Source organism: Nelumbo nucifera, chromosome 1, assembly GCF_055504915.1.
Source record: "Nelumbo nucifera cultivar China Antique chromosome 1, China Antique-T2T, whole genome shotgun sequence".
NCBI lineage: Eukaryota > Viridiplantae > Streptophyta > Magnoliopsida > Proteales > Nelumbonaceae > Nelumbo > Nelumbo nucifera.
In genome coordinates this window covers 17740917-17764431 of record NC_142649.1, presented here as the reverse complement: position 1 = coordinate 17764431, position 23515 = coordinate 17740917, and the positions used below count along the sequence as shown (strand labels likewise).

The 23515-nt window shown below is 42.5% G+C and overlaps 2 pseudogenes; both read left to right on the top strand.

Annotated features, from left to right (window-relative positions):
- The first annotated feature begins 370 nt into the window (after positions 1–370).
- Positions 371–1482, top strand: LOC104612166 (senescence-specific cysteine protease SAG12 pseudogene; annotated as a pseudogene).
- Positions 1483–11123: 9641 nt separating this feature from the next.
- The window catches only part of LOC148802970 (senescence-specific cysteine protease SAG12-like), a 51128-nt pseudogene continuing 38736 nt past the window's right edge, over positions 11124–23515 (top strand).

Sequence of the window (23515 nt, the reverse complement as noted above, 5' to 3'; positions counted from 1 at the left end):
AATTCTTGCCACACTCTCGTATATAAGAAAATTCTTAATCAATGCTATATATAGTTTGAAGTTAGACTCCCCAATTATTTCAAGGAAATTTTTAGTCACCCTGCACTACTGGATTGATTGGAATGATAAGGAATGCTGTCTATATAAATGATAAATGTTACAAGTGAAACACCCCCTGCACGGCAAGGAAATTAGTTTGTACGTATTGCTCTACGTGGGGAAGTGCACATGCATGCAAACTCTATATAAATGAAAACCACCAAAGGAATTGGACATCGATCCTCAATTACTTAGCCTAGCTTTTGTTCTCCTCTTATTCATCATCATATATATATATATAGTTATCAGTTATTTCAGAGTTCAGACGACAATGGCGTGCCAACTCATCGTCTGTGCCATTGCCTCTCTATTGATCATTTTAGGAGCTTCTACTTCCCAAGCTAATGCTCGCACTCTCCAGCAAGCATCTATGTTGGAGAGGTTTGAGCAATGGAAGGCTCGCCATGGAGTTGTATACCAGGACAATGCAGAGAAGGAGAAACGCTTCAACATATTCAAGAACAACGCGGAGCGCATAGATTCGTTCAACTTGGCTGGTGATAGACCATACAAGCAAAGCATAAATGTATTTGCTGACCGGACCGATGAAGAGTTAAAGCATTACCGTAATGGCTACATAAATTTTGCACAACAAAGGCCATCATCAAAATTTCCCCATGGCCGCGGTTCCAGTTATGAAAATGTGACTGATGTTCCGCCAAATCTAGACAGGAGAAAAAAAGGAGCTGTTACCCACATCAAGTAGTACATATAATTTGGGGTGCAAGTGCAATTAGGGTTCAAAGTATTACAATACAATTCACTAACAAGCAGCTATATATATATATATATTAGGATGTTGTTGGGCATTCTCGGCAGTGGCAGCAATAGAAGGAATTATCCAAATCAAGAAAGGCTAACGAATTCCCCTATCTGAGCAACAGCTGGTAGACTGCAACACTGAAAATAATGGCTGTAATGGTGGTTGGATGGATACTGCATTCCAGTATATCCAACAAATTGGGGGAATTAACAGCGAAGAAAACTACCCTTACAGAGGAGTGCAGGGAATGTGCGACACAGAGAAATCAGCATCCCATGCAGCAAGTATCAGTGGATATGTGGACGTCCCATCAAATGATGAGAATGCGTTATTGAAGGCTGTAGCAATGCAACCAGTTTCTGTCGCCATAGACGCTAGTTCCAACGACTTCCTCTTCTACTCAACTGGTGTTTTTACAGGGGAATGTGGAACTGATTTAAACCATGCTGTTACAGTGGTTGGTTATGGTACAACTGAAGATGGCATGAAGTATTGGCTACTGTAGAATTCGTGGGGCACTCAATGGGGAGATAATGGATATGCGAATCCAACGAGATGTTGCTCCCTCAAATGGTGGATTTTGTGGCATTGCCATGAAAGCCTCTTATCCTACCGCCTAAATAACATCGATCAGCTATACTAGCTAATAAATACATGCATGCATGGTGATATCCAACGAGATGTTGTCGTTTTGAACGTTCCGTATTAGTCAAGTATTAAGTGTTAATTATTTGTCATTGATCGTGTAACTTAAATTATATTTCGACCATTTGTTTGTGATAATGAAGTTATCGGGAATTAGGTATTAATTTACCCTAAATCCCAATATCATCAATCAATTGGAAATCAAACTAAATCATTAATTTTAGGAGAGTAATGCGAAAATTAACTAACAAGCTAAGAATGAAGATCTACCAATGCTAATTAAGAAATTTGTGTATTTGATGTAGGCTTCACTAAACTTTATAGCAGCAATCCTAGATCTTAAGAATGGTGTATCAAAGGTATTGTAACTGCTCCTTAATTGATACGCAAGGGTGGATATCTGAGACAATTCAATCAGCTAATTAACATGCTTTTTCAAAAAAATTTCAGGGGGTTAATTTGTCAATCTGAGGTTCCCATGATTTCCTTTGTTTTTTTTTACGTGCAACGGTGTTATTTTCAAATTTGTTCACATCAGATTCCAATCTTACATCTCAATTGCAGAAAATGTAAATTTTAAAGTGCCATAATTGCCCTTACGTCAATTCTAAGGTCATGAAGAAGGGTCATATTGGGGTTTTTGGGTTTATTTGGCTTACTTGGTTTGTCCTAATTGGGTTAATAGGCCCAGGGGATGAAGTGAAGGACTGACATCAGCCCTCATTCTTTTGAGTTCTTAGATTTGGGATACATACAAGTGTGATTTAAGGGGGATTATATATGTTCTTGCGCTAGCTTACATCGGACTTAGAAGACAAGATAGAAATCAAAATTATATATGCAGAGGTAGGCGGTAATTGAGTGCAAAAGCCAAGAAACCACAACATTAAGTCTCATTTGCCACTTGAGTAATGGGACTTCTGTGTGGGATCATCCATCATCAAATGAGCAATCTCCGCTGGCCACTCCTTATCAACTTAATTATACTCCATAATCGAGACACGACCAACCAATTATATCTATACTACTTTAAAAAGCACAAATGGCTTCAAGAATATTTCTGGAATTTTTTAAGGACAAAATTTACCCCTCTATATTTATATTTATTGACAAAAAATGAGGACAAATAGGGTAATCGGTTCTTGATATTAAATGGGATGAAAAGAGGTAAATTAACTTGCATTCATGTTCATTGAATCATATATTCAAGTCAATTTTGTTTTCCTCATCATTAAGTTTTATTAATTAAATTCATACTTAATAAATCAATAATTCCAATAACATAAAAGCTTACTTTTAAAATCTACCTAGCATAAATAGTGTTTTCATCTAGGTGGTTGTAAAAAATTAAATCATTTTGGGCCAAATGGGTTAATCCATGTTGCCACAGTAAATAATAAAATTAAAAAATAGATAAAATGAAAAAAATGGGAACATTTTTAACATACATATTAAACAATAATAAATATGATAAATAAAAAATGTTTTTGTTAATGATGGAAATGGAATGTAAAATTTAAAACCAATTGGAAATAAAAATATTTTCCTATTGTCTCTCATTAAATCCTATATTGAAGATATATTTTTCTCATCATTAAATTCTTGTAATTAAATCACAATATTAATTTTAATAGTATAAAAATAAATATTTTAAAAAGTAATTTGAGAACAAAACCATTTTCTTTCCTCCCGGTGGTATGTAAGCAATTCGACCATTTGGGGTCAAATGGATTAATAATTAATGTCATAATTAAATAATAAAAAATAAAAATAAATAGATATGAAATGTAAGAAGTATTTATATTAATGATGAAGATGGAATGCCAAATTCAAATTTACCTAGAAAAGAAATGATGCCATAGTCAAATAATAAAATTTTTAATAATAGAAAATGCAAGGAATCACAAAAATAATAAAAAAAAGATAGAGAAAGTTTTGGGCACATATCTAATATTTTATAAAAAATAAAATATTAGGTACATATCTAATAGAATAAAATCATTATGTTGAACAAAAAATAAGTTTTATACATAAGAAATAATTTTATCAATGATGGAAATGTAATACAAAATTTAATGTCAATCTAGAAATCAAACGATTCTTATTTTTAGATGGTGGGTTAGTGGTTTGAGTCAAATGATAACATAGACAAACAAAAATTAAGTGTGATAAGTTATAAAGATTTTATATAATGTAAATGAAATATATAATTTAAAGGGAAAATTATAATCAAAATCTGTTGTGCATTTAAAATTAGGTTTCAAGTTGGTCCAGAAACCAACAAAACTCTGACAACCAGCTCTACATTTCAAATTATAAAAACCGCCACCATGTCATTAGAGGCTTATGTGGTTATTGCCAACATAGGACTCTTAGTCCATGTTGGACATAGCAAAAATTCTATGCCGAAAATAGGTTTTCAGTTTCTCTCCCACTTTCTCTATCTCTCGATCTCCCTCCCTTATCTCTCACTCTTACAGTCATCTCTCGATCTCCCTCTCCCTCTGTCTCTTCCACTCTCTCAGCTTTTGTAGCCAAATCAAAACCTCTCTTTATTGTTCTCCCTCAATCTTTCTTATTCTTCTCCCTCACTCTCCCGCTCGGTCAATTTCTCCTTCTTCCTCAATCTCTATCGTTTTCCAATTGATGTAAATTTCATAGCCAAGAGCTTCTTGTGAATTTTTATCAAATTTGTGTAATAATTTTTGAATCATACCAAGTTGGTCTCATGTTCTTTTATACGATCTAATCAATACCATATAAGTGTGTAACAAATTAAAAAAAAAACTAGAGAGAGTGGGAGAAAAACTGAGGAAGAATGATAGAAATTAGGGAGAATGAGAGATTAACCAAGAAAGGGAATGAGAGAGAATGATAGATAGAGACAAATCGATATAGAGAATGTAAATATAGAAACTAAAAACCATTTTTATTTATTTTCAAATCACATAGTCGTTGAGTAGATAAAGATGACTGTGAGTGAGAGAGTATGAGGGAGAGAGAGAGAAAGAGAGAGAGAGAGAACATGGATTAATGGGCAATTTTAGTATAAGCTTTTTGTTGTGTCCAACATGGATTAAGAGTCCCATGTTGGCAAGAACCACATAAAACTATAATGACATGGCGAGGGTTTTTATAATTTGAAATGTAGAGCTGGTTATCAGTTATTTTGGACAATGGCATGACAACTCATCTGCATGGCCTCTCTATTAATCATTTTAGGAGCTTCTTCTCCTAAAATTTTAGCTCATACTCTCCAAATGTTAGACAGTGTATGCCCTTAGCTTCAATCAGATTGATGTAGAGATATATTTATTATAAATGAATAAAAGTAAATTATTGTTTAATGTTGATATTGGTATGTTTCTATGAAATTACCCCTTTAATTGAACACTTATGAAACTTGTGTTAGTTTAGAATGTTCATAGCTGTTCAATAGATTTGGGGAGAGGTGACATTGTACCTTGTAGCCAGGGGAGAGGTGAAAGATAGGGATTACACTTTCTCTGATGGAAATCTAAACTACCAGCAATGGATATGCCGAGGAGAGGTGACATTGTACCTTGTAGCCAGGGGAGATGTCCTTCCCTGTCGGGTAGTGTTGTGACCATTATGGGCTGAGAGGTTAAGTGTAAGAGACCATTATAGTGTTGATTACCTTATGGTATTTATCGTACATAAGTCCATTATCCTTATATCTTCATAGGATGGATGAATTCAAGGATCATTTAAGTGTAAATGTTGGGCCCATATTGAACCCATAGTGATGTGCTCAGTGGTTTACTATGTTTAGTAATAAATTCGGCCAAGACATTTCAGAGAGGCTGGACCGAATCGATATGGACTTATGTGAGGTCATTATGGGGTGCCACGCCATACAAATCAGGCCTAAGATGGCCATGCAACATCTTGGGTCGTAATCCTTTGAAGGAAATGGGCCTAAGGCCCATAATTAATAAGATTAAGTAAGCTGTCATATGACAAATTAAGTTGTCATATGCTCTAGGTCGAATCTAGGCTAGGAAATGGGTATGGAGCACCCATCCTCTTAAGATGATAAGGCTTATCTCTTAATATAGTTCAAATCCAAACTAGATTTGGATGATCTCCTAATTTGATTAGGAAATGTGCTCCATAAAGAGATAAAAGAAGAAGAGGGTGAAGCAGACTAGAACACCACTCTTTCTTGTTTTCTCTTGTTCTCTTTTCTCTTCCAAGAAACCCTATCATGACCTAGGCTTTCAAGGACAGATAGAGATCAGTTTTCTTCTGATTTTTGCAAGAAAAATTCAAAGGAACTTCAAGCTCACCATCCCCAATTTGATCCAAGCAGTTGGGTTGCAGTTTTGCTGAAAACTATGTTATTCAATCAGTTTCACCTACGCACTATGCCATCTTCAGTGGAGGCTGGTTTTGAAACTGGTTTGGGCATGAATTTCCACATTGAGATATGCATTTGTAGTATCTGTATCTGGTATAAATCTCCCACTTTGATTGGTTTCAAATCTAATCTGGTTCAGTGCAAGACCAATCCTGAAAAATGCAATTTTTCAAAACATAGGGAATTCGATTCCTAGAAGGATTAGTAAACTTTTGAAATTTTGCCCAGCCATCTAGCATGGTTCATCCATCCATATGATGGATCCTAACCCTTCCAACAGTGGTGTCGGAGCCAGGTTCAGCCCTTGGACTGAACCAAACCAGATTTGAACGAAGACTCAAATCAGCAAGAACTAGTCTAGCCAATTTGAGCAGTTAGTATAAAGCTCTAAGAATTCGGTTCTCAGAGTGAGCCAATGATCTAAAATTTTTATAGATATATCTTGATATATTATAGAATTGTTTTATTATGGATTCTTGAAAGTGTGATGGAGATCGAACTCTTGATGGCGGGAAGATCGGTGCACACCAAATTAATTAATTTGATTATTTGGTCTATAATCAATTATTTTTGTTTTCTAGAAAGAATGCATTAGATTTTTCTTATGTGAGAAATAAAAATTAGGGTTTTTTTCTATTTTTTTACATCGAAGAAATCGTTGGAGATTACAAAGATGACAGAGATTGCAGATGGAGATCGATTTGTAGATTGCAGTTTCGTAGGGATGTAGCTTTTGTCCAGATTGGATTCGGACCATCAAACTATCAACCCTAGACATTTTTTGATTATCTGCTATTTATTTGCTTCATGTACTCTTTCTCCGACCAACCTGGCTCAGAATCGGGAAGTGTACCACATTTCCAAAGAGAGCAAACTAAGGTGTATTGGGATCAGGGGAAGGGCCACTTCAGCCTGTCCTGAGGAGATTTATGTGTACATCAATAGTTTGATTGCTGGCCTTAGGTTCCCTTTAGATTCCAAGGTAGTGGCCATCCTGAGGTGGTATCAGGTCCTGCCTGTTCAGTTGATGTCAAACTCATTTCGGTACCTGGTCGGGTTGCTCTGCTATTGCACTCTCAAGGATATTGAGATTACCCTACCGATGTTTAGATACTTTCTCCACTTGAAGAAGCACAAGCAGGGGTACTACTACTTGTCGACCTGGTCGAATACCAAGGTGCTCATTGAGGCTCCCTCTTCCATTAAGCACTAGAAAGAGGGATTATTCTTTCTGCAGTGCCGAGGAAGTTGGTCATTCTCCCTCGCCTTTTCCGTTCGGAGGACTAAGGAGGGTCCTTCTTAGGCCGAGCTGTCGAAGGAGGAGATAGCTATTGTACGGAGGATAGTGCGGGTGCATATCAAAGAGTACACATCAACCTGATTGCTGGCCTTGGCTAGGTTGATGTGCCCTTTGGCTGGTCAATCCTAGTTTGGTCCGTGGGTTGTGCAGTCTCTTTGTTTTATGAGCTTGTCTTCACTTGGTTCTAACTTTGTAGTGAATTCTGTAGATTCAGACATTGTTGATGCTAAGGAGAGAGCTCGGCATATGAAGGTTGCGACTGCAAGGAAGGCACAAGTGGCTAGGACCTCGGGCTCGCAGCTCGGGGCCGCAAAACTTCAGTGCCTTTCGGTAGAATGCATGCCTTGATAGGGGAAGAGGCCAAGGTCGATAGAGGAAGTCGTGGTAGTTGATTGCGAGGAGGCCACTACTCAACTCGAGTGGTGCTTGTCATAGAGGAGGGATGCTCTGGAACATGCTTCGGATGAGGGCTCGGCCGATGTATAGGTGCCACAATGGTCGATTCGGCCGAAAGGCACCCTTAATATGGAGAGGGTGGCCGAGCAGCTTGCTCGGGGTGTGATGCTCCCCGGTATTAGGAAGGAAGCTAGTAGCCACACCCTTCATCAAATCATGGTGGTAAGTTCGGCTTTACTTGTTATTCCTTGTTTCTCTTCTTTTGTACTAACTATTCAGAGCCCTACAGTCGGTTTGTTCAGTCGTTGGCCTTGTCGACTGTCTTTGTGGGTTGCGATGATTTTATGACTCATGAGTGATTGAAAATGCCCAACTAAAGGTAAAGTTGGCTGAGTTGAAGTGCAGAGTCGAGGAGAGGGACGACACTGTCCACAAGTTGAAGGGATGCATCCATGATATCAAGGAGGCGGAGCATGTGCTGAGTAGGGGGCTCAAGGAGGCCGACGCGAAGATAGCTTGGGCAAAGGAGGACGGTGTCACTGGTATAGAGCTTCAGAGGCCCATTAGAATGAGTTGGACAACTATGCTACCGACTCTTGGCAGGAGGAATTCAGTCTCTCTCAATTAAGGGTGATGCATCAGTTCCCAGAGGTGGCCGGTGTGGTTCATGGGTTCGACCCATTTGATATCAAATAGCCTGATAGTGGAGATGTTGTCATTGCCGATGCCTAGGAGTGTGCCTAGGAACCCCTAGCAGACAGTTGATGTGTTGTCTCTTCCCTTTATTTTGTTGTACACAGCTCGATACGTCGACCTTATAATCATTGTATCAACTTATTCACTAATGGAAGTTTGGTCTTTTTGTCGAGCACTTTCTGTGTTGTTTTTCCCTTCCTTTTCTAATATGTTCCGCTTCGAAATTAGGTTGGTCAATAGGAACCATAGGCCAAGCTTTTGTACTTGCTCTTTGGCTACTGGTGTTAGTTTAGAATGTTTTTAGCCATTGGATAGACTTGGGGAGTTTATCCTGCCAAGGCTGAGATTGATATGCTTCCAAAGAAGTTGGGGTAGCTTGTCTTGATTGCTAGGGTTAGACCCAAAGCACATGCAGTGTGTGTTTGGATGAAACACTGAACTGGGACCATTTTTTAGTTATGCCCTGGACCTTGGAGATTGATGGGCAAAACTGGAGAGTTATACATATCCCCTAAACTTGATTATGGTACTGCACTTGGTGTTGGATTGGGCTGTCTTTGATATGCCAATCAATCAAATCCATTGAGGGTCAAAATCTGGGTATGTTGGGGCAGTTTGAAAATTCATCTGAGTGGGTGATCATAATGTTAAGATCCGCCTCCTTGTCTGACAAAGCGAAAGATTGGGCTTACAATCTCTCTGATGGAAATCTAAACTACCGGCAATGGATCTGTCGAGGAGAGGTGACACTGTACCTTGTAGCCAGGGGAGAGGTCATTCCCTATTGGGTAATGTTGTTATCATTATGGGCTGAGAGGTTAAGTGTAAGAGACCATTACAGGGTTGATTACCTGATGGTCTTTATCTTAAGTCTATTATCCTTGGATCTTCATACGATGGCTGAATTCAAGGATCATTTAAGTGTAAATGTGGGTTCCACGCCATACAAATCTGGCCTAAACTGGCCATACAACATTTTGGGTCATGAGCCTTTGAAGGAAATGGGCCTAAGGCCCATAATTAATAAGATTAAGTAAACTGTCACATGACAAATTAAGTTGTCATGTGCTCTAGGTTGAATCTAGGTTAGGAAATGGGTATGGATCACCTATCCTCTTAAGAGGATAAGGCTTATCTCTTATTAGAGTCCAGATCAAAATTAGATTTGGATAATCTCCTAATTTGATTAGAAGAAGTGCTCCATAAAGAGATAAAAGAAGAAGAGGGTGAAACAGACAAGAATACCACTCTTTCTTGTTTTCTCTTCTTCTCTTTTGTCTTCCATGAAACCCTTTCATGACCTAGGCTTTCAAGGACAGATAGAGATAAGTTTTTTTCTCATTTTTGCAAGAAAAATTTAGAGGAGCTTCAAGCTCACCTTCCCCAGTTCGATCCAAGTAGTTGGGTTGCAGTTTTGCTAAAAACTGTGTTGTTGAATCAGCTTCACCTACACACTGTGCCATCTTCAGAGGGGGCTGGTTTTGAGGTTGATTCGGGCATGAACTTCCACCTTAGGATTTGCATTTGTGGTATCCATATCAGGTATAAATCTTCCTCTTTGATTGGTTTCAAATCTGGTTTGATTTAGTGCAAGATCAATCCTAAAAAATGCAGTTTTTCAAAACATAGGGAATTCGATTCCCAAAAGGATTAGTAAATTTTTTGAAAATTTGCCCAGCCATATAGATTGGTTCGGCCATCCATATGATAAATCCTAACCCTTTCAACAATGGTATCGGAGTCAGGTTCAGCCCTTGGAATGAACCAAACTGGATTTGAACCAAAACTCAAATCATCAAGTGAAGGAAGGTGAAATCCATCATATGGATGGCCAAACCATGCCAGATGGTTGGGAAAATTTTCAAAAATTTTCTTGAAACCTTCAGGGAATTGTATTCACAGTTTTAAAAAACTGCATTTCTCAATGATTGTTCTTGCACCGAAACCAGACAAGATCTGAAACCAAAAAGAATGGAGAAGTATACCTGATACGGATTCCACAAATGTAACTCCCAAAGTGGTAGTTCACACTCAAACTGAATCCCAAAACCAACTTCCACAAATGATTGAAGGAATCCCAAAGTGGTAATTCAGACTCAACTGGAGGAATAAATGGGTCAACCAAAAATGATTGATGAAGAAAGTGGAAACATCAAACACAACCTTAATCTCCAACTCTAGTCCATCTCAATCATCATATAACTTTATGAACTCTATGTTCAAGATAATGTGCTCTGTGAAAGACAAGAGGAATTTGAAGAAAAAACCGATTACAGATATTGGGTGATTCGATTGCTGTATTAAAAATGATATATAAAAAGAAGACAAGAGGAATTTAAAATGATGTATGTCTTACACATGTAAATGGACACTTGTGACTGACCGAATGCAAGTATAACTGTATAAGAGTAAATATGACCCCCGGCCATTTTTTTTTCTTCTTTGATACGATGTGATCCCTCAATTTGCGCAGGTAATTCTTGCCACACTCTCGTATGAAGAAAGTTCTTAATCAATGCTATATATAGTTTAAGTTAGACTCTCCAATTACTTCAAGGAAATTTTTAGTCACCCTGCACTACTGGATTGATTGGAATGATAAGGAATGCTGTCTATATAAATGATAAATGTTATAAGTCAAATACCCCCTGCATGGCAAGGAAATTAGTTTGTACGTATTGGTCTACGTGGGGAAGTGCACATGCATGCAAACTCTATATAAATGAAAACCACCAAAGGAATTGGACATCGATCCTCAATTACTTAGCCTAGCTTTTGTTCTCCTCTTATTCATCATCATATATATATATATAGTTATCAGTTATTTCAGAGTTCAGACGACAATGGCGTGCCAACTCATCGTCTGTGCCATTGCCTCACTATTGATCATTTTAGGAGCTTCTACTTCTCAAGCTAATGCTCTCACTCTCCAGCAAGCATCTATGTTGGAGAGGTTTGAGCAATGGATGGCTCGCCATGGAGTTGTATACCAGGACAATGTAGAGAAGGAGAAACGCTTCAACATATTCAAGAACAACGCGGAGCGCATAGATTCGTTCAACTTGGCTGGTGATAGACCATACAAGCAAAGCATAAATGTATTTGCTGACCGGACCGATGAAGAGCTAAAGCATTACCGTAATGGCTACATAAATTTTGCACAACAAAGGCCATCATCAAAATTTCCCCATGGCCGCGGTTTCAGTTATGAAAATGTGACTGATGTTCCGCCGCGGTTTCAGTTGTGGTAAGTGGTAATTTTTTTTTCTTTTCTACCAAGTATATATAATTTGGGGTGCAAGTGCAACTAGGGTTCAAAGCATTACAATACGTACAATTCACTAACAAAGCAATCAATTCAATATATATAGGATGTTGTTGGGCATTCTCGGCAGTGGCAGCAATAGAAGGGAATATCCAAATCAAGAAAGGCCAACGAATTTAGCTTTCTGAGCAACAGCTGGTTGACTGCAACACTGAAAATAATGGCTGTAATGGTGGTTGGATGGATACTGCATTCCAGTATATCCAACAAACTGGGGGAATTAACAGCGAAGAAAACTACCCTTACAGAGGAGTGCAGGGAATGTGCGACACAGAGAAATCAGCATCCCATGCAGCAAGTATCAGTGGATATGTGGACGTCCCATCAAATGATGAGAATGCGTTATTGAAGTGCATGGAATGTGCGACACAGAGAAATCAGCATCCCATGCAGCAAGTATCAGTGGATATGTGGACGTCCCATCAAATGATGAGAATGAGTTATTGAAGGCAGTAGCAATGCAACCAGTTTCTGTCGCCATAGACGCTAGTTCCAACGACTTCCTCTTCTACTCAACTGGTGTTTTTACAGGGGAATGTGGAACTGATTTAAACCATGCTATTACAGTGGTTGGTTATGGTACAAGTGAAGAGGGCATGAAGTACTGGCTACTCAAGAATTCGTGGGGCACTCAGTGGGGAGATAAGGGATATATGCAAATCGACCATTTGTGTGTGATAATGAAGTTATCGGGAATTAGGTATTAATTTACCCTAAATCCCAATATCATCAATCAATTGGAAATCAAACTAAATCATTAATTTTAGAAGGAGAGTAATGCGAAAATTAACTAACAAGCTAGGAATGAAAATCTACCAAAGCTAGTTAAGAAATTTATGTATTGATGTAGGCTTGACTAAACATTATAGCAGCAATCCTAGATCTTAGGAATGGTGTCTCTTGAGATTTATGGATGAACAAAGGTCTTGTAACTGCTCCTTAATTGATACGCAAGGGTGGATATCCGAGACAATTCAATCTAGCTAATTAACATGCTTTTTCAAGAGGTTCCCATGATTTCCTTTGTTTTTTTTTTACATGCAACGGTGTTATTTTCAAATTTGTTCACATCAGATTCCAAACTTACATGCACTACATGTGCTTAATTACTAGTATATATATATATATATATATATATATATATATATATATATATATATATATATGCCTCTCCCCATCCCCTTCCTCATGAAAATTCCCATCCCCGTCCCAATGGGGAACCCCATCCCCATGGGGATACCCATTCCCCGTGATTTTTTATAATGTTAACCATTTTGTTTTTGTTTTTAGTTTTATTTAAAAAATAAAATTTACAATCTTATTAGAAACAATTCAACCATATTTTTAAAAATATTAATATATAGATGTATGTGTACATATATACATATACAACGTATTGAATGTTCCGTATTACTGAAGTATTAAGTGTTAACTATTTGTCATTGATCGTGTAACTTAAATTATATATACTACTACTGAATGTTTACCTATATAAGGTGTACGTATTTGATATATATATGATTGTTGTGTGTGAAGTCTTCATCATCTACTAGTTTGTAGATGATGTTACCGGGAATTAAGTATTAATTTACCCTAAATCCTACCTCTCTGTTAAAAGGAGATTAATGCGAAAATTAATTAACAAGAATGAAAAAGTACTCATGCTGGTTAAGAAATTTATGTATTTGATGTAGACTTGACTAAACTTTATAGCAACAATCGATCCCAGAGTTTAGGAATGGTGTCTCTTGAGATTTATGGACGAGCAAAGGTCTTGTAACTGCTCCTTGATGCGAAAGGATGGATATCTGCGAAGGGCTCTGTCTTTCTTGAAGGCTAGGATAAAAACACTGATTCGGCATTTTCAATTGGTAATCTGAGATTGAAACTCTTTCGCAAGTTCCTAGCTGAAATGGTTGGGTATTCAAGTGGGGATTCTCGATCGGTTCTGGTTTTTCTTCAAAAGTCTCTCTTAGAGCTTAAAACCCTTTATTTATAGAGAGGAAAGGCTGAAGCAGGTCTTGAGACAACTCAATCTAGATAACATGCTTTTTTAGAAAATTTTCAGGGGTTTAATTAGTCAATCTGAGGCTCCCATGATTTCCTTTGTTTTTTTTTTTGTTTTTTACGTGCAATGGTGTTATTTTCAAATTTGTTCATATCGATTCTAGTCTGACATCTCAATAGAAAAAAAATGTAAATTTAAAGTTGCAATAATGGCCTTTACATCAACTAGGGTCAAGAGGGGTTACATTGGGATGTTTTGGTTTACTTAGTTTGTCCTAATTAGTTTAATACTGAGCCAAGGGGGATTAGGTTAAGGGCTGACGTCAGCCCTCACTCTTTTGAGTTCTTAGATTGGGATACATACAAGTGTGATTTATGAGGGATTAAATCAAAATTATATATGCAGCACTAGGCGGTAATTGTGTGCAAAAGCTAAGAAAACACAACATTAATTTACCACTTGAGTAATGGGTCTTCGGTGTGGGATCATCCATCATCAAATGAGCAATCTCCGCAGGCCGCTCCTTATCAACTTAATTATACTCCATAATCAAGACACAACCAAGTGAGACAAAGTGATCATAATTTGTGGCGTTTTGTCATAGTAGCATCCTTTGTCAGAGAATTCATCTGAGTGGGTGATTATAATGATAGGATCAGTCTTTTTGTTAGACAAAGTGAATGATAGTGATGTTGCGGAATCCGGGCACTTGTACCTGGCAGGAACTTGTCTCCTAGCTGCGACTGACGACACTTGAGACGAACAGGAATGTGAAGAATTCCCGGGTAGCTCTCCCGGCGGGAACACTCCGATGCAGAGAAAAAACTAAGAGTGCTGATTACGCTAGATTCAATACCTTTGCTTCGCGAGGGCTGGGGTTCTCTTATACCGGAGCTCTGTCAAATCTGGTGTAACCGCCTCTGCCGTAGTCGTTACTAGCAGGGCTGAGGTGGCGAGTGCAGGTAGCCATTGCAGGGTACGGATTCATCAGGCGTGCCATGCTTTTCAGAGATGGCAGGCACGATGCCGCCTGGTGAGAGATGTGGGCCAAACTACCTTGCACCGAACTACTTTGCACCGAACTACCTTGGGCCAAACTACCCTACACCGAGGTGCCGAGGTATGCCGAGGTGCTTACACTGGAGGCGAACCTCAGGTAAGTATGGACAGGAGAGTTGATGGTGCTGTCTCAAAGTGTTCCTACCTCAGGACACTTAGCCAAAAGTCGGGGTGTTCCCCTCTTAGGGAGGAAGAGCTCGGGGCTCATTAGGAGTAGCTCAGGTCTCAAGGGGATCTCAGGTCTCCACCCTTAGGGAGGATTTGGGATGAGCTGGGTCTCGCTTCCCGGCGAGTTACCACATCCGTCGAGTTGTTCGGCTGGGCCTCGGCGAGCTTGTTACGCCGAGTTGTGGCCAGGCTGTTGTGTTGAGTCATCACCTATGCCAGGTTATGTCCACGTGTCCCCGTGCTACAAGGTCGGGCCAAATCACCCTGCATCAATTGCCCCCCACTCCCCGTGTTGGGGGTTCTGATCCAGCATGGGGAGTCTGCGGTGTGCCGGGTGGGTTTGGTTCAGAGCTTATGCCTTCTTGTTCGCCAGATCATTGGTCGGCCCGGTTCTCTGCTTGGCTCAACTAGGAGCAAACCGGGTCATGCACATTCTACGCGCGGACATCACACGATTTATGGGCTCTGCGGATGTCAAAAAATGCGCTAAACCAAATTCGCTTCGGGGATCGTGCAACCGGTATTCATGAGAACCATCAGATCATTTCAATCTCGACCGTCGATGCCCGCGTACAGTGGCTATAAATAGTAGGGGTCCTGGCCATTTTTCCCTTGCCATAAGTCCTCAGCCTTTGTCTTGAGCTCGCGTCCAAAGCCTCCAGCTCGGGTCAATTCTCTCCAGTTCGGTTGTCTTCCTTTGGTGAGTCACCTTAGCCTCCTTTTCTTCCAATTTCTTTTCATTATGTCTAGTTTCGATAGTCAGTTAGACGAGCCCGAGGTGGGTGCCTCGGTTCAGGGTGACCCCGCCAGAGTCCAGTCTCTCGAGGCATGGGAGGCCTTGGGTAACCTGGTGTCCACCTCTCACCGAGGTCAGATGCCGGATAGGTTCGGCCCTTCCATCATGACCCTGGAGAGGCTCCGATACCTCATCCGGTAGTACAATCTGCCTAGGGAGTACACCTACAGTCTACTCGCGGGTAACTTCACATGGGAACACGGCCCTGACGAGGTCGTGATCTTCTAGGAGCAGCTTATAGTTGGGCTCCGTCTTCCTTTCCACCCCCTCATTGTAGAGGTCCCGAAACATTTCAATGTTACAATAGACCAGCTTCACCCGAACTCGGTCTGCAACATGGTCGGGACCATCTCCCTCTGTTGTGAGTACGTCATCCCTTTGAATTTAGACATCTTTTATTCCATCCTAACAATAAAGAAGAGCGCTTCATGTGTTCTCCCCGAGCACAGGAGGGCCTACTACTTGTCCCCTCGCCTGGGCTTCAAGCTGCTGCACAAGCTTCCTAGCAAAACCCCAGCTTGGAAGCAGGACTACTTCGTTGTTCGGAGCACTGTGGGGTGGCCCTTCCCTACTCATTGGAGGGCAGCTATCCAAGACCTCGACATTATTATGGATAAGAAGACAAGGGAGACGCTCCAGTCGTGGGCTGAGCTCGAGTTTAATTAGAAGGACTATGTCGCCGAGAGCAAGCTCATACAGAACGGCTTGAGCCCGGGTAGGTAGTCTTATTTAGTACCTTAGTCACTAGGCTTGCACCTCCCTTTCTCTTTTTTTTTTTTGTTTACTAATGCCGAGCTCCGTTGCAAGTCCCATGGAAGCAGAGAAGCTTAAGGGGGAGAAGCTCTTCAGCCACATGAAGGGGAAAAAGAAGTTGAATGCCAAGAGAGCTCGCGTTGAGTCCCCACAGGCACCCACTCCCGAGGCCAAGCTCCCGCAGGCTCCTATTTCTGAGCCCAAGCTTCTTGGTGCTCCGGTCATCAATTTGGAAGAGTCCTTACCACCCAGGAGCACGAAACCTCGGCTGAGCCTGCTACGAAGGCAGCTGCGGAGCCTAAGGTCGTCATCGGGGCCGCCGACGCAGTAGCTGAAGCCTCCACTGAGCCCATCCGCACAGCCGAGACGGTGATTTCCATCTCAGGGAGTCAAGAGGGAGCTCGAAGCATCCTGGTCCCTCATTGCGGCCTTCGGAAGAGCAAGGGGGGCTGTCTACGCCAAGGAGGTCTCACTCTGGGCCGAACTCACTCCTTCTCAGCTCGGAGCCCGAGCTGCTACCCACACAATGGTGGTAAGTTCTCTTTCCTCTCTTTTTACTTTTTTCTTCTTTTTTTTTTATCTCCTCAGTTCTAACCGGCCTTTTTGTCAGGCGAACTCCATCATGCATGCCTTGACCCTCCAGTCTGAGAGGAACTTGAAGCGAGCTCTCACTGCCGAGGAGTCGTCTCGCGCAGCCCATGCTGATCTAAGGGCAGCTCGCGGCCAAATCCACCGGCTAGAGAGCGATGTTGTGGCTCAGAAGAACGTCATCCCAGCACTGATGGCGGAGAAGGAAGAGCTATCATGTGAGAGGGACGTGCTGAGGAGTGAGGTGAATGCCCTTAAAGCAGAGGCAGAAGGCCTCAAAGAGAATAAGAAGGCCCTTCTGCACGAGGTGGAGTTCCTCAAGGTCGATATCGAGGAGAAGACCGAGATCTTCACTCAAGCCATAGAGGAGACAAAGATCAAGGCTGTTACGGACTATGTCCAATCGGACAAGTTCGATGTCGTTCTGGGGGAGGCCTATCGTAAGGGCTTCAAGCTTAGTAGGTGGTTAATAAGGCATACATACCCCGAGCTCAACACAAGTGCCATCACCACCTCGCGAATCACAAATGAGATAGCCCATCGAGCTACAGAGGATCTGGACTCCAAAGAGGAGTATGGTGACAAAGAGGAAGATGTCGCCGACCGGGCTGAAGCTTCTGAGGAGGTCCCGCACAGAGATGACGAGCACCCGAAGTAGTTGTTCTTTGTACTCCGAGCCTGCGAGCTCAGTTTTAGTTTCTTTTTTCCCTTTTTGTCAAGCTCGTTGTACAAAACTATCTATTACTGAAATTAACTTTTTTGCCAAGTGTTATTACTCGCCCAAGCAATTGTTTTACCTGAGCTATCATAGTTAAGTGCACGAAGTAGGGTTTCTCAACTATTGCCACCTCGAACTGTCTCCCAACACCTCGTAGGGGTGATTTTCGTGACGTACACCGAGGTGACTGACATAGTAAGGCATATGCCTGAACTATCTTCCAGTTGTATGCTGAGGTGGGCTAAGCATCATGGAATCCATATTGATCTACTTGTGTCCTGATGTATGCGAGGTCCCGTACCTCATCAAGTAAGTCGAGGTTGGTACATAGCTCGTCTTCTTTTTCCTTGTCATCATATGCTTCTAGTCTCAGCGAGGGAATGACTGCTTCGGTGCCATAGGTGAGGTTGAAGTGGGTCTCTCCTATAGCAGTCTTTACCGTGGTACGATAAGCCCATAATACGCTGGGCAGCTCGTCTGCCCATAGTCCCTTAGCTCGGTCCAGGCGTGCCTTTAGCCCGTGGAGGATAGCTCTGTTGTGACTTCCGCCTGTCCGTTTGCTTGAGGGTGTGCCATTGAGGTGAAGTTCTACTGAATTCTCATGTCTTTGCACCAGTTCTGGAATTTGATGTCCTCGAACTGCTTACCATTGTCGGAGATCAATACCCGAGGTAGTCCAAAACGACACACTATGCTCTTCCAAAAGAAGTTATGCACATTCCGGGTTGTGATGGTCATGAGAGGTTCAGCCTCGACCCACTTGGTGAAATAGTCAACTGCCACCACTAGGAACCTCCTTTGCCCTGTTGCTAGTGGGAATGACCCGAGTATGTCGATCCCCCACTGTACGAATGGCCACGGGCTGGTGAGGTATTTTAGGTCGGCGGTAGGCCGGTGGTGGATGTTGGCGTGCTTCTGACACTTGTCGCATTTTTTGACGAGCTCTGTCACGTCTGCCTTCATCGTTGGCAAGTAATATCCCTGTCGCAGTGCTTTCTAGGTGAGGGCCCTGCCCCTAAGTGTCCGCCGCACAGGCCCTCATGAGTATCGCGGAGGACTAGCTCGGCCTCAGAGGATCGCAAGTAGCGTAGATAGGGGAGCATATAGGATCTTTGGTACAACCGCTCATTTATCATGACGTATTTGGCTGCCTGATGCTCTACCCTTCTGGCGGCATTACGATCTGTAGGGAGGGTTCCGTGTAGTAGGAAGCTCGCGAGCAGATCGATCCAGCTTGGCTTTGCTTGAACGACGGGAGCGACCTCCTCTGCCCCCCGAGAATGCTAGGCCGAGGTAAGTTCTCTATATACACGGTTCTCATGGTGTTATCGCTAGAGCTGGCTAACCGGGATAGGGCATCAGCCTCAACGTTCTCTGATCTTGGGATCCGTTGGATGAAGTGTGACTAGAAGTTGAGCAGAGCCCCTCTTACTTTGGCTAAGTAAGCTATCATGGTTGGTTTGCGGGATTTGTACTCACCCGTAACTTGGTTGACCATGAGCTGAGAGTCACTGCAAACTGAAGGGATGAGAGATCCATCCTATGGACGCCCAAAAGATTGCGGAATAAGGGGCAAATTTCAAAAATTTTTCTCTCCCTTCAACTGGGAATCGTATTCCCCATTTAGAAAATCATATTTTCAAGGATCAATTCTGAACCATAAACTGAACCAGATCTGAACGAAAAAGGAGTGGGAAGGATTATACCTGATACGGAGAAGTAATATCTCCCAACGAAGGTGTTCACGCCCAAGGAAGGATCCAAAGACTGCTCCCACTGAAGATGGCGCAGTGCAGGTGGAGCAGAATCAGCAGTGTTCTTCTCCAAGAACTCTGTCCTTCGCAAGAATCAGCAAGATGGTACGTGAGCACAGCTTCCTTTCAATCCTTTCTCAAAAGACTGATGTCAAGATCCAATCTTGACTTCTCCCACAAGTGGAGATCGAACTGGCAAATAGGGCAGCAAGAATAGGGAGGCGGCAAGAGAGTATTTGCAGGGAGCAGAATTCTCTCTTCTTGATTTCAGCACTAAAGAAAACCTGATGATTTGTGTGTGTATATCTTCTTTAGGCTGCCGCCCCCTTCTTCTTTTATAATCTTAAAGGGATCAGCTCCTAATCAGATTAGGAGTTGCTAATCCAAATCATATTTGGGTTAGAAGTCCCTTTAAGTGATAAGGGATAATCCTTATCTTATCTGGAGATCAGATCAGCCATCTCCTAATCTGATTAGAAGGTTTCCAGATCTAAATCTTATTTAGATCTTGGACTCTCTAAGTGGATAGGGTCTAAGCCCAATCCTATTAGCTGATCCACTTCAGATTTTGCCCCTTTATTAACTAAATAAACAGCTCAGTTCGAAATGGGCTTTAGGCCCATTAAGCTTATGTGCTCACTTAACCCTCTTAACTGCTGCCCAGTTGGGCTTCCTTGTATGGCGTGGGACCCAAAAATTGATCTACACATCAGCCACATGGGTTCGGCCCAGCCTTTGTTACAAGGCCTGGCCGAATACACTATTAAAGACAGTGCACCCCCTGAAACCCATCAAATGGGCTCTACGGGCCCAACACTTACCCTAAGAGGTCCCTGGGCCAAGCCACCTTGTAACACCCAGGGACTGTGGGCAGATGCAAGATTAGCCCATCAGGTATTAACCTCAATGGTCTTACACTTAACCTCTCAGCCCATAATGATCATACACTGCCCGACAAGAGAGGACCTCTTCCTCGGCTGCAAGGAATAGTGTTGCACTCTCCACTCACATGGATCCCGGGAATTAAAACCTTCTTGCAAACAATTTAGAAACCATATATATATACTTTTATATCTTATATAAAATATATTTTGCAAAACAAATCTCAACGGTTGAAATCGGCTGCCGGCAGTCTTGGTTTCCATCAGTGAGAGTGCATCCCCGATCATTACCTTTGTCCGACAAAGGGGCTGATCCTGTCACTATGATCACCCACTCAGATGAATTCTCGGACTGTCCCAACATACCCAGGTTTTGACCCCCGCTAAGGATCTCACTGATTGGTACATCAAATATAGCCCAATCCGACACCTAGTGCAGTATCATAATCGAGTCTAGGGGTCGGGTGTAACTTTCCAGTTTTGCCCATCAATCTCCAAGGTCCAGGGCAATACTAGAAATCTGGTCCAGTTCAAAGATTCAATTAATCCTACACTATATGTGCCTAGGGTCTCACCCTGGTAGCTGAGACAGGCCACCCCAACTGACTTGGTGGCACCACAGTGTCAGCCTTGTCAGGATAGGTCTCCCCAGACCGACCCACTGGCTGTGAACATTCTAAACTAACACGAGTCTCATTAAGTGTCCAGTTTAAGGGTATTACACAGAAACATTCCAAAGGAACATGAATCAAATATGTATCTTTATTCATTTACAATAAACTCATAAAGTACATCATTCTGATTGAAGTTAAGGGCATACAAAACTGTCTAACACAAACGACAATGTGCTTGGCTTTCACCTCGTTTTCTAGATTCAGCCCGACTAGTAACGCCTCGTACTCTGCTTCATTGTTGGATGCCGCGTAGTCGAAGCACAGTGCGTACTCCAGTTTTACACTACTCGGCCCGTATAGAATGATCCTAGCTCCGCTGCCCTACTGGTTTGATGAGCCATCTACGTGAAGGATCCAGGGCTCCTCATCCCAGTTCGCGCTTGGTCTGACTAGGAGAGATGCCGCGCTGGTTGCTGCTTCATGGTGCCCGAGCTCAACCGGCCTAGGAACCTTGGGCTCGCCCGAGCTAGGGGCCTTGTGTTCGACTGACTTGGGGACTTCGGAGGTGAAGGTGCATTCTGCGACAAAATCTGCCAAGGCTTGGGCCTTGATAGCAGTTCACGGTTTGTACTGGAGCTCGTACTCATTAAGCTCAATGACCCACTTTGTTAACCTTCCGGAGACCTCGGGCTTGAGCAAGGCTTGCCTTAGAGGTTTGTTGGTAAGGACGACGATGGTGTGAGCTTGGAAGTACGAACGGAGCTTCAGAGCTGCAATGACTAGTGCATAGGCTAGCTTTTCTATCTCTAGGTACCTTGTCTCTGCTCCCTACAATACTTTACTAACATAGTAGACGGGCCGTTGGACCCGATCTACTTCTCTTATTAGTACCGAGCTGACCACCTCGTCACTTGCCGAGAGGTACAACTCTAAAACATCACCCTCTTTGGGTCGGGTTAAGACAAGAACGGTGGCGAGGTACTTTTTGAGCTCGTCAAACGTGAGCTGATATTCTTCAGTCCATTCGAAGCCTTTGCTTTTTATTGCCTTAAAGAAAGGAAAGCAACGGTCTGCCGACTTGGACATGAAATGACTCAGAGCGGCTAAACGGCCGTTCAACTTCTGAACCTCTTTCAATTTTCAGGGCGGTCTCATTTCTAGGATAGCCTTAATTTTGTTCGGGTTAGCTTCAATGCCGCGCTGATTGATGACGTACCCTCGGAATTTACCCGAGGTGACACCGAAGACACACTTATTCAGGTTCAATTTCATATTAAAGTTACGTAAAACTTCAAAAACCGAATGCAAATCTTGTATTAAATCATGTGAAAATTGGGTTTTGACGACCATGTCGTCTACATAACACTCTATTTTCCTACCAACAAATGGCTCAAACAGTTTATTTACAAGTCTTTGGAAAGTTGCCCCAGCATTTTTCAACCCAAAGGGCATGACCTTGTAAAAGTACAGGCCAAGCTCGGTTATGAAGGCAGTCTTCTCTTCATCAGTTGGGTCCATCCTGATCTGGTTGTAGCCCGAATAGGCATCCAGAAAGTTCAGCAACTCATGTCCCAAGGTCGCGTCCACCAGACAGTCGATCCTGGGAAGCGGGAAGCAGTCCTTTGAGTAAGTTCGGTTCAGGTCGGTGTAGTCGATGCACATGCGCCATTTACCGTTAGCCTTTTTCACCAGAACGAGGTTGGCCACCCAGCTCGGGTAATGGACTTCCCTAATAAAATTAGCTGCAAGGAGTTTCTCGACCTCCTGGTCGACTGCCCTCCATCGCTCTGGGGCTAGGTTGCGTTTCTTCTGTCTAACGGGCACAACTACAGGATCAGTATTAAGCTTATGAGTTATAATGCTAGGGTCTATTCTGGGCATTTCTGCCGTGGACCATGCAAAAATATCCAAATTCTCGAGTAAGAAACTTACTAGTTGAGATCGCAGAGGCTCTTCAATAGAAGCGCCGATCTAAAGTGCCCGAGCTGGGTCCTCTGTCAAAGCCGGGATGGAGACGGTCTCTTCGGTGGATGCGGCACACTCTGCGTACTGCTCTGCGGGTCGCTCCAGCTCGAGGTCGTCTACTACCTTGGCTTTTCCTTTGAGGGCAGCTACATAGCACTTGCGGGACTCAAGCTGATCTCCTCGCGTCACTCCGACTCCGAAGTCTATAGGGAACTTCATTGCTAGATAGTGGGTAGAGACTACTGCTCGTAAGGCGTGGGTGATGGTCCGACCTACTATTGCATTGTACGGGGAGCGAGTTGCGACCACTGGGAAATCATGGTTGAGCCTCACCTCGCTAGGCCAGGTGCCAACCTCCACAGGTATAGTAACTCTTCCCAAAGGTCTGACCTCCTCTCCGCTGAATCCCACCAGTGGAGTGCTTGCGGGCTTCAAGTCACTTTCTTGGAGCTGAAGTTGGTCGAAGACTGCTTTGAAGAGAATATCCGCTGAGCTGCCCGAGTCAACGAGGACACGCTTGACATCAAAGTCGTTGATCTTTATCTTTATGACGAGTGCGTCATCATGGGGATAGTGGACCCCTTGCGCGTCATCTTCCGTGAAGAA